Genomic DNA, 12,382 nt, shown 5'->3' with positions numbered 1-12,382 from the left:
ATTAGTATGCAACGTAACCTGCCACTACTACGTACTGCTACAGCTAGTGGTCAACTCTCTTCATCGGTGGGGTGAGTTCTGGGGGTGTATCGGAGGCAAACGGCTCTTCGTACTACGCCATGGTCACCCGTAGGGCCATAATTGGGCAGGCGGAGCGACACACGGGGCGACTGTTGCGTGCCGTCCCCCGGCCGTCGACTACCACTGCGGCCTTCGTCCGCCTGTGCGTTCTGTTCGTTCTGTTGTACGTATCTACGTGTGTCGTTTCGTTATATAAGACCACGCCTTCCCATGCACTGGAGTATGTGCATACACGAACATACATCGACAATATACTAGCGTACTATGAACACTGTCTGGCAAAGAGAGTTGATAGCAAAGGCACCAGCAGGAGGCATTCAGCCTGTTTCGAAAGCAACACCGTGGACACCAGTGGGAGCGGAGGAGTGCTCATGTCGAGTCATGGTCCGAACGCTCGTCCTGGACCTACAAGAATGCCCCCTTTTCCACCCTCTAACAAAACACCCATAAACGAACCCCACCCTACATGCTACGTTCCGTACGTATAGCTATCACCATTAGCACTAACAGCACATCAGCCGTATGTGGGCGTTGCGGGGGGACCCGAAATAAGGACCCAACCGAAAAGAACGCAGCCATCCGGCATGGCCGAGCACGTTAGGAAGGCCGGCATTTGCAGTCCCAGTGAAGCTTTTGCCACCCCAAGCAAAGCTCCTGGTGTTGCTGCCTTGGCAGTAGCCGCCTAGCTAGGCTTATTCTAGGCTTTTAGGGGCTGGGATGGATTGACGGCCGCCTCCCACCGGTCGGCCTGGCTCGCCCCGCTTAGCCTAGCTAGGCTTGGATGCTAGTGCGTGTAAAGACGGAGGCAGAGGCAACAATACTACACGTTATCTGCGGAGTGCAGCCCCCAGTCAGGCAACGCATTGCTGCCCATGACTCGTAGCTTCTAGCCTGCCTTTAGCCTGTCTGGCCGCGAACAGCGCGCCACCGGCCGACAGTGCTGGCGACAAACGCTGCTAGTTGTAGCGGTAGCATCGCCGGTTGCGGCACGCAAATGGGGAAACGAGCTACCAGCGCGACAAGCATGGCGCCTGGCGCTCCCTGACAGCAGCCAATATTCGTCAGCGAAGTCCTCTTTAGCGCAGCCAGAGAAGAGAGGCGTCGGGATAAAAGATGAATGCGCAAAATAAGAGTAAAAATAAGGTAAAAGTGAGGGGGAAGAAGCTATGATTGGTATTATGGGACCCTGGCTGACTGGTCCGACCACCTCCGTCCGTCGGAAAAAGCGACGGAGTAAGGAGGGGAAGTGAATACATGTCATTGTTCCAGTGGCCACTTGTCTAAGTAGAGTGCAGACCAGAGGGGTTGTCTGGGCATGAGGGGTGAGAAGATGAAGTATCGCATACGGGGTAGGAGTCCGTTTTCAACGGTAAACTGGGGTCATAGGAGCAGCTGTTGCTGCTTTCTGTACTGGAGAGAGCATCAAAGACAAAATTGGTTGCCAGCGGCGCGCCGTGCGCGAACCGTTGGAGTCACGAACCGGTGGTAGCAGCGACGCCGGTGGCGGCGGTGACGTCAGCAGACGTATCGTCAACAACATTGCGCGTAGAATGTAGCAGGGAGCTTCCAAACTGTAGAACTGCCTTGCTGCAATAGAACATATATTGTTGGAGCTAAATGTCTATGTAACTAGTGGACGAACGGATAGATATGAGCAAACAAGCAACTGTCTGTGAAAAGAAATGTCCGTGCGTGGTATCGCTACGGGGTCGGATTAACGCGGCGTGACGTGACAGCAGAGTTTTGCCGTTGCTACAGTGCCGTCAGTTGTTTCCCCCGGGGGCAGGGCTAGGCATGGACGAATGCCCTTCACGTGAGCTTACGTTCTAGTGCCAGCGATGGTAGCAGTACCAATAGCAGCAGAAAGCAAAGGGAAAGTTGCCGAAGAGTTTAAGGAGGTCATGGGGGGGGTACACTATTAGTATGTACGTGAACAAAGAAGTTGAACCGGAGCTGACAGGCTTGAGTAGTGCCTCAGACAATCATACTGAGCTGGCAATGGAAGATACTAACAAAAATTGTCGAATAACCTGGGAAAAAAGCACAGCTCAAGATGCTTTTCAGAGAATATAAGGATGTAATCAATAGCAGTTTTAAGAGAATTAAACTTGCATATTCAAGTTCGTAGTTGCGGGTAAAAGTCAGCTTCATTATGTATAAAAAAACAACACTACGTTTTCAGGTATTCATGTGCCCACGATAGTTTGATATTTTCTTAAATAACTATGGACTCTATAAAGGTAATCAAGAATTTTCGCTTTCAGCTCGGATTACGAGCGCAAATAAACGTTTATCTAAGTAATAAGATAGTAAAATTACACAATATTACAAGCAAGTCGCGAATGAGTAATCATTTTCAAGTTCCAACGATAACGATACACCGTTCTGTACAATGTAACAACGATTTATTGTTGTTGCAAAAATATTGCGCTCACCAATAACCGCTCTGCAGGCAAAGCAGGTCACTCAGATTTTCGGTCACTACCCATTATCCAGCCTGAAAGAACCTGCGGCATGTCTATGTGGACCAAAGTAATATCAGCTTCTATAATGATATATCAAATACACTCAACATGTGCATCTTGTCAAGTTTCCGTAATGTTTATATTATAGTTAATACATGCTAGCTCCTTGAACACTGCAAACTATACATGTACAAGCATATCCCCTAATGCTTTTCTAACTAGCTATCAAAGCACACTATAAATTCCTAACGGAGAATATATGTACGCAATACGATGGCTGACTGCGTCGCTTAACACTTTTTGCTTGCCGGTGGTTACACGTCAATTACTTAGGTGGTGATTACCTATATGGCTTCGTTACTATGCGAAACTCTAAGATCATATATTAATGGCCGCACTTCGAATTTTGCCTTATGGAAAAGCAGTCAGTGTAGCTCACGGCCATGGCGAAATGCCGAAGCTGGGTTTATCTGTCTAATTCAATGCGCTGCTACAGCCATTCAGAGATTTTTGCTGAATATCTCCTCAGTGTAACAGCGACTGCCTAGCGGTACCCCTGGGAAAGCCGGCGCGAAACGTGTGCGCTTACCTTACCTTACCAAAGCTGTTCTCGCACATTCTCTTAAAAGTTATTTCAGCGTCTTCTTTCTTCTTCGTCTAGTGGCAATGGAAGCAAAAGCAGAAGCTCACGTCTCCTCAGTACTTTTCACTTTAGCTTCGCTCCTGGGAAAGCTCAGACTTCATCGTCCTTTCTTGCTGATAACAATATTATTAATTGAAGCGCCTTCACTCCAACAGTTCGGAAGCCTCCACAACAGCGTTAACGACCAGTCGTGGTAGCTCCTTCGAATGACGCCAGCTCAACTAAGAACCGAGGCTCAAGCAAAGGTCCGCCGATTCCTTCGACTGGGTAGGCCACTAAGCCGTGCGCTCTATAATATGCATGCTGTTTTATACTATAGCAGGCAGCACGTTTTCGGTTCTCGGCTTCGGCGTCAGCCTGGTGGGCTTGTCTTACTAGCTATCGGCCGTTAGCTAAAAATTCACCGCACTTCTTGTCGTCGGCATTTTTTAGCACCAGCAGCAGTTGGCTCTACTATCTTCCGTTTTGTCGATGACTGCTTTAACCCTTGATTTCTCTATCGCTCCCCACGGACAGCAGGTCTCTCTGTTCGAGGCTGCAGGCTGCTGTTGCGATCGCCGATGTACCCCATGTCTGCCGCTGAAGTCTTCCTTGGGCCACTTTATTTTATTATTGTCAGGGTCCATTCAGCGGCCGCGATATCGCCTACTAGTGCCTCTGATGTGTTTTGATGAAATCGATTGGGAAGAATAGCCGATGGTGGTAATAGATATAACAAAGGCCAAAAACTGAATGAACTTAGGAGTGTATTAAGACCATCACAGTAAAGCGGAGGAGATCGAAACCGACTCAAGGCGGCCGTTGACGAGTCCTTCGCGCTCAGGGTTTACGTAAGAGACATCAGGACCCTGATGGTGAGGGAATTTCAGGAAAAACAAATAGCGCATAATCACTAATCACGACCCCACAGAAAGCCTATTCTTTTTAATGGTACTCGTTTCATCAGGTTCGTACTCTCACACATTATTATTATTATTATTATGCTCTGCAGCCTCGTAAAATGCTGCGCCGTGTGGGTTGGTTACCTTGATTTTGTAGTCTCGAGATTTCGGTCGTCGCTTCTATTGTACTTTATGGCAATGCGACGGCTTTTTTAGTCGCAACAGTGGAATGATCCATACCAATGTAAATATGCAGTTATGTTCAGCCACACATGCAGATTCTTTCTCCCCAAAGGCAATGACGCTGGCCACTATTGTTTGTTTGGAAGTTCGCTTCGGGCCTTTTGTCTCCACCTAGTTGAACAGTTTTCCGGACGGCAAACGGTTATCTAACCAACTAACTGCCGTAGCATTTAACCAGCCTGTCTAGCTGGGCAGTTGGAGAGCTCGCCAGATGCCCAGTTCCGCCCATCCAGCCAACCGCAGCCTTCGCATTGAGGTCGCAGTTGTCAGCAGCTTGAAGCTGATGTCCTTCACCTAAACCATAGTCGTCAATCGCTGCCTCACTGTCGCTGTCCTGCCTGCCTTCGTCTACCCCCTGCACAAGAAGGCCAAGCTAAAAAGAAAGATGAACGAACGACAGAACAGCGACCGTCTTCGCAGTTGGATTCTGCCGTGCGGCCGCTACTGCTCCTAGCCCTATATAGTTCCGTCAAGAGTAGCTTCTTCATGGTAACATTCTTCTCTAGCTGTGTACTGGTGGTGACTTCGACGTGCAAGTCGCCCCAGGTGGCCGCGACAGTTCCCGAAGGATTGGAGGCTCGGAAACTGGCGTGGCTCCCCAACGTCAGGTGGGGAACATGGTGATGTCGACGGCGGTGTTGGCGAGGTCCGGTTCGTCTCTTCCTTTTATGTGAGTGTACACAAACTGTACCGTTTCGCGAGTAGTGTACGTCTTGTCTGCTTTATCAGCGTGGCCCCCGGGCATCTCGGTGCCCGCGGAGGGTCCTGTTACAACGGTTGTGTGACGATGAACGGCACGAAAGCGGTCAGGCTGCAGGCGCCTCTTCGTTCTTATCGAGTGCTAGCCGAAGCAACACCGAGGCAGTAGCCACAGTGTTATCGTTTCTGATGGATGCATTAGACTGCTTCTAGTTTTACGTCCGGAACCATCGTTAGGCGTTACATCAGACATTGCTACTAGTAATAGTAATACTAGTAGCAGTATTATTGTTGACGTGGTCTACGTTGCAGTCGCTTTCGTCGCTGTTGTAGAGGCTGACGATGACCTTTGTGCGTCATTCCGGTACAATCCACCGGTCGCACGCCAGATGTCCGCCCTCACCTGCTTGCTTCCCCTGCCGTTGGTGCTGCCAATTCGGTGCTGGCATTAGCGTTACCGCCTACTCTTACCAGTGGCAACGACGGCTGCTGTTGCGGCCAGATGAAAAGCCGCCAGCCAAAGGTATATTTGGACGCTCATAGGTTTCTCATAGTGCTCTGCAGGCTATAGATTCATTGCCACCCCCTCGAGCGCCAGCGAACGTCGATGGTTCCCTCTGATGCTGCTGCTGCTTTCGAGAGCTAAACGAGGACACCTTTACGGCCGATGGCGGCTGGCAGACATCAAAGATTTTTATGATAGCATTGCTGCTACCGTGGTTTCATGAGGCCCAGCGTCAACTGCAACAACAGGGACAACCATTACGGTTCCGCTCTCTTTATTTCTCTGCACTCGACTTCGCCGTTCTTGGAGCTGCTCTCTTTCGGAAGAGGCATCTTCGTCGATTCGTTTGTATGCTTCCTCTTTTACCTAGGCGATGGATCGTCCAGGAGGCGATCGTCACTGGCAACTTTTTCCTTGAACGTTGTTCGCTTCTGTTCACTTGCGACACTTCCCGTTCCCCATCTTCCTCCAACCACAACCCCCACGAATCTTCGGCGCTGTCTTTTTTCAGTGCGGCAACTTCTCAACGACGGCACTTTTCAGTCCGTCGGTCCCTATCGCTAGCTGATAGCTTCGTTTGCTCTTCAGATCGGCCGGTGCCTCGTCATCGTACCTCAGCTTGCCGGGTCTGGTCCCCCGAAGCGGCAGGTCTGGTTCGGCAGAGTCTAGCTACAAGCATGTACGGACTTAGGCAGAGCAAACAGAAGAAACACTGGCAACATCGGAGAGCAGCAAAAGCGAATGTACTGCCTATGCTTTTGCTTAGCGAGAAAAAGCCCCTGCCCCGATTTTTATCGCTCGTTTGCTTCATCTTTGCTTCTACTCGTCCGCCGTGTTCGCTGCAGTCATTTCCCTTTCGGGAAGATTTCGACATCTACTACCTGCTCCGTCATTGCAACTACTGAAAAAAAATATGGAAGAAAACAAAATAGCCAACGAAAGATAAGCAGAGAAACGTACTCAATGCTTGCTATGCGGTGGACGAAGCAAGGCCGACAGGACAAGGAAGGGGCAAAAAACGAAAGGCTGTTTAGTTTGTGGTGCCCTCGGGCCAACTAGTACTGGAACAAGCCCACTCACCGGGAGCGTCTGTGTTAAACCCTAGTCTCTTCAGGCGTGGTCAGGCCTTATTCGGATTGCTGCTGCTGCTGCTGCCTCCTCTTCTTGCTGTTCATACCACCTCAACTCCCAACTCCTTCCTCAATAGGCCCAGCCATATAACAGTGCCAAACATTACACCACGCTGCGTGGAACAGAAGCAAAGCGCTTTCTTTTAGACTATTCCTTTACTTACAATGCTTGCGAGACACTGAAAGCGACGGCTCTTCCTTTGCTCCCCTCTGGCTACGTATGAACAGCGCCGATCACGGGATGGCCGCCTTCTGCTGCCATCACTATTACTGCCGCTGCTCCCCAATTCGACCTTTTCTGTGACTTTTTTCTTAAACCGGGGAAAACTTACCAGTCATTTCTGCCGCCGCTGGCGACACCATCACCGTCAATACTACGGCAAACCTCTACCGCTTTACTAGGCTACGCCCCCTTTGCAAGGCTATATATAGATGGCTGTTTCCTACCTTTCTTTGAAGGAGTCAGTTCTCCCTCCACTTTGTTTGCTTATCGTGTATGGACAGGAACAGCCAGTGCATACCAGTAACTTGGTCGTACGAATGGGTCGGTACACCCAGTAAACACAAATCGCGGACCTAATCGTCACGTGGTGCGCGAACAAAGGCATACGACCGTATGTAGCCATCATTGCTTTGTGTTATTTTTTTTTAATCCCAATATTGTTTCTTAATCGTTTCCCCGGTTCGCATCGCCCCGTTTGGTCCTGGACATGCCCCGTCTTGTCCTCAATATTCTTCTTCTCAGTGCTTCTTTCCTTTTTTTCGTTGCTCGCACTTTTCAATTGATATGAACATTGTCAAACTGTGTTACGATTATTGTTGCCGTACGCGTTATCGCAGCGGCGGCATCCGATTTGTGCAATTTTCGCAGTTCAACTGGCTGTTGCCGCCAATGGTTATTGTTGTTGTTAACCCGTAAGCCATCGAAAATCATTTGGATATATATATATATATATGAATATTATATAAGTACCTATCTATCGACATATTCGTATGTCGTATACTATTTTTCCCTTGCAGTTGTATTTCTTCTATTTGAGTCTGCTAACATTGTTCCGAGTTGGCAATTACCGCCACATAATTTGTTTACAGTCTTTAACACTCTCGCCCCCCTTAAGTGCCATTTTCCCTTTCTCTAAATCGTCCATCTTGTTCGAACAACAACGATGATGTGACGTCCGCATCGCGCTTTGCGCGCGCGCACTTAACGAACGAACACTTAACACGATGATAACGAAAGGACAGATAGTTAAATGTATTTACATGCTTTCCTTATAGAATTTTTTCGTCGTGTACTTCGTGCGTGTTGGTGTGCTTTAATTTGTATTGAGGTAAAACGTGCTGCAGCAGCGCGATCTGCGACAACGATTGACAAACAGTCATGTGGGCAAGTCGAAACGGGTGTCTTGCTTACGCTGCATAGCTATGTTGCGCTCAGATGACAATCGCTTCTGAGCCATTGCACGAACGCCTGTAGTCCTATGATTTCCCACAAACTATTCGTTTGGTACGAGTCACATGCCTCCAGCCATCGCCATTTTGTCCCATTTTCCTACTCTTATCTTTGTCCTATTCGCATTGCCTGCTAGCTGATGATGATGATGCTGTTGTCTTGTCAATGGGACACAAGTCCCTACAGCGACTCCCTTCTAGCGCTCGTCGACAGTCTCCGTTGATTGCTGCGGGACGAGGGAATGAAAACAAGCGCCGGTCGAGTGAGGAAGTGGAAATGGGGAGATCATTGAGCACTACGAGGATCAGACGGAACCGCACACATCGTTGTCCTTTGCTTCGTCTGCCAAAGCGAAGCCGGCCCTCATCGCCGCTTTCGCAGCTGCCACCGCCAGGCGATGCCATCAGCTCTATTGGCAGCGAGAGAAAGAAGAATGAGAATGGCGGAGCCGGGAGAAAGAGTTGCGAGGCAGCGTAGTGGTAATATTGCTCTGCGTCTGCCCTATCGCAGACGCCTGCCTCTCGCGACGTGATGTTAATGGGGCGCCGTAACGGCCACCATACATGGGCTGTTATTGTCGTTCTTGTTGTCTCTGTCTGCCATTTGTTGCCGTAGCGACTGTTGTTGTTACGGTGATTGCAGTTGCTTATGGCATTGTTGCAGTGTTGCAACTTCTACTATCACTGCTACTACGGCTTAGGGGAAGATGGGATGCCTGTTGTACAATAGCAGTAGCTATTGTAGCAATTATTGATTAGCTACGCTGTGTGTGTCTATTAAATGAAGCTGAATAACGTGCGGTAGTAGTAACTGTTGGCTGGCAGCAGGCAGAGGAGTAACGTACTTCTATACATGCACGCAACATGCGGTTACACATCATTCAAAGCTGAAGCGCACGAATTTAAGTAAACATAAAAGTTCGTTTAGACTACAAATAGTTTGATTCGGACTCCAGAGCAGATATAGGCTGGACAGACATTAGGAGGGATTGTTTTTTCGACTTTATTTACTCCTTAATTTCGAAAACAAAGAGAGCACTAGCAAACACTGGATTTTACTTAAATCTCTTATCCCCAAGAACAATTTGGCTCCGTTAACTTTATGCATTATTTAAATGTAACATAGTCGTGAAAAGAAACTATGAAGGCAGGACCGATGGAATGTCCTGGAGCTAGCTATTTGTTATTAAGCGTTTATCCACCTGGCCGGTCTTTTTTGTGCTCGATTGGCATACTTGCCGTATGACTTGACGCTGATTTGTCCGGCATTTCCAACTACGAGTCATGAACAAGTCAGAAAGTGTTCGTACTCATTATTTTGTTTTTGTCGTTTCTCTTGGCGGATGGGGTTAGGTTGGTATGCCGAATGCTCTGAGGATAGTTGAACTTCCGTTGTAACAGCTCCACAAACGCCGGGTCCCAATTCGCTGTCGAACAGGACGGCCAGACAGCCTTAGCCCAAGCTTACTCAGCGCTCCCTCTCTGTCTCCCTGCCCCCGGCCCCTCTTTCTCTATTTCGTTTTCTCTTCACTGAAACACTTTTGTGAGTTGGGGACGCAGTTGTCTAATTTCGTCTGATTAAGATGCGGCCAAATAACTTGCATTCCGTATGAGGAGTACACCGACTTCAGACCCCATACATGTACTGCGAGTGCGCTAATAGAAGATACAAGTAGAGTTTTGTTATAGAAGACGTTGTGACATAGAAATCTGGCCAAGAATTATGACGTGTTGTTGTTTTCTCCGTACCTCCTCGGTGAATCGTTCGATCAAAATATTTAATCTTCCTTGATGATGGAAGTGTTTGTATTTCTAGCAAGCAATTTGTATTGATAGCTAAGATCGCCGGAGAAGATCCCACTTTGGTACTTGATTAATAGAGGAGGATCATTGTCATGGTATAGACAGAAAAGATTGTAACTGCTCACAAATGACACTCTACGTATGCAAAGCTCGACCGATAAAGTTAAGCCGTTGCTTCTCTGCATATTTTACTAGTAAGCTTGTAGATCTTTATTGGATAAACACATTTCAGTAGAACTTTGAGCGTAAAATTCGATATTAACAACGTAAACTGGGAAAACATTAACTACAAGGTGATAAATCTAAACTTTAACAGGATCAGTCTCTATCAGTGTGGCCTATCTCGACAGGCTAAGCTCTTGATAGAATTTAAAGCTCTGTGGTTTGACTCTCTGCAGCACCGACCTATTCAAATGTTATTCTAATAGAGATGGTAAATACAGCTATCCAGTAAAACTGTTGTTCGAGTAAAAGGCAACATTACGAATACTTAAATAAGCGATCCGAATATATGAGCCATCATATGGAGATATATTTCATTGTTGACAATTATGCTATACGTACTTGGTTATCGACTATAACAGAAAAGAAATTTTGTTTAACATAAATTAGAGGCGGCGTATCTCCAGTAAACAGGACGAGAAATTTTCATGTAAATGTTAAGTTGACGGCCTACAGTCATGTGCTAGGTCTTTCGCTAACTGACCTTAAAATGTATCGGTTAGGACGATTACTTATAAAACTGGTTTTACAAAGATTATATAACGAAGCAGAAGAGTAACTTAGATTTACATATCTAGGGATATGTGCAGAAGTCGGTTACTTTGCCATGTCGTCGTTTAGGTTCTATACTTTACAGTAGCTCGCACTATTCTGTATGGAATAGCGCTCTCTCTCACTTAATTTGTCTAACTTTTCAAGCGAATAAGTTTATTAGCGTATGCTCACGTAAGTAATCGTGTAGTTAAGTAAATGTTACGTACGATGTGCCTTAGTCATAGCATAGTCGGAATTAGGCAATAGGTTTCTTCTTATGCAGGGTCGACGTAAATCGCACCGTCTTCGACAACCAGATAATAAGTGGTAGCGTCATATGCCCACGCGTCGCGTCACTGACACAAAGGTCACAATTCTAATTCCAGACGTGCTCTAAACGTGGCATCACGCTCTGATATCAGTTCGCGCTAGCCGAGTCTGCCAGTGGGCTTCAACGAATGTTTTCGCGTGATATTGAAAGAAGAAAAAGGATTCGTCTGTCGGGCCGCCTTCTCCATAACCTGCGACAACAATAGCAGGGATGACGCCGATGGTAGACGCAACCTAAAAAAGTCGTCATACCCCCCCCCCCCCCCCCCCCCGTACCCGTCCCCACGGAACTATGATTCGTGCAGTGATACTAAACCGATTACCTCGATTTTGACCTCACACTCATTGAAACGTCCTATGCACCTAAGGAAATAACCTGCAATTTCACCAGCAGGACATCGGACGGATCGTGCTAAGGCCAAATTCTTGTCAAACGCATATTACTAATGTAAAATGCTTGAAGCTCACCTGACGCTCGCTGCTACACGTAAGTATGAGCAAAGTTGGCCAGGATGAGTTGATGATCGATTCAACCATTTTCTGATAATTGTTTTTCTTTGATGTTTAGATTGAGCAATTAGCTGGCCTGGTCTACGGTGGTTGAGAAAATTTGGTGCACCGAGCATGTCGGTACTTTCAATAGACAGGGCAGCGAAGAAATGTAACAGTCAAACAACTACAATGTTTTCGTTTATATTATATAAGCTAAAGCTGTATAATGAAAGCTGTTGAAAAAAATCTGGCTTAACTTTTTTGCGCGTTCTACTTCTCAGCGTTATCATTGTAAAGTTATCAACACCAATGAAAACTGCATACAATCGTATATAGCTCAACTTCGTCACGGTAGCCAAAAAGTTTGTTCTTTCAAGTAGCATTATATGCTAAACCACTTCTTCATTCATAGTATATGGGATGTTGTTAGATCATATAATATCATATATGTTAAATACATTTTGTAATTTTTGTTATGCAGCTGCTGGAGACAGAGTAATATTTTTTTTCTAGATGAATAGTTAAGTTGAATAAGCTAAATGACGTTTAACTATTCCCCAAACAGGACGAAATACTGATATACTATCGACTCGATTTTGTTTTCGATAATTTTTGAAGACGAATCTCTGCGATGCTACAACAAAAAAAAAACGGGCGTTTTTTTCACTATATTAAGCTATTATAGTGTTTTAGGCATCTTTTGCACAGCCTTAAAGACGAAAGCTTGAAAATCAGATTTCGCTAAACTTTGAAAGAGCTGCCGGTCGGTACTTCTCTGTTCAGCTCTCACTGTCGAGTAGAAGGTATCGTACAACCTTATGTGGATATCATTATCAAAACTTCGTGATACTTCTTTCATAGGATTTGTAGAACACATCTGATGGGACGTACGCATCACTGTG

General features: G+C 46.7%; 1 long non-coding RNA gene across 1 annotated transcript in view; it reads left to right on the top strand.

Annotated features, from left to right (window-relative positions):
* LOC147754953 (uncharacterized) overlaps positions 1-11,823 on the top strand; it is a 59,774-nt gene extending 47,951 nt beyond the window's left edge. Inside the window, exon 4 of the long non-coding RNA XR_015330578.1 lies at positions 11,045-11,823. This is a non-coding gene — a long non-coding RNA (uncharacterized LOC147754953). The remainder of the gene's footprint in view (positions 1-11,044) is intronic.
* Positions 11,824-12,382: the final 559 nt, after the last annotated feature.

This window comes from Varroa destructor, unplaced genomic scaffold (assembly GCF_002443255.2).
Source record: "Varroa destructor unplaced genomic scaffold, Vdes_3.0 BEIS01000006.1, whole genome shotgun sequence".
Lineage (NCBI taxonomy): Eukaryota > Metazoa > Arthropoda > Arachnida > Mesostigmata > Varroidae > Varroa > Varroa destructor.
The sequence above is the reverse complement of the archived record's forward strand: the minus strand, read 5'-3'. Positions and strand labels throughout refer to the sequence as shown.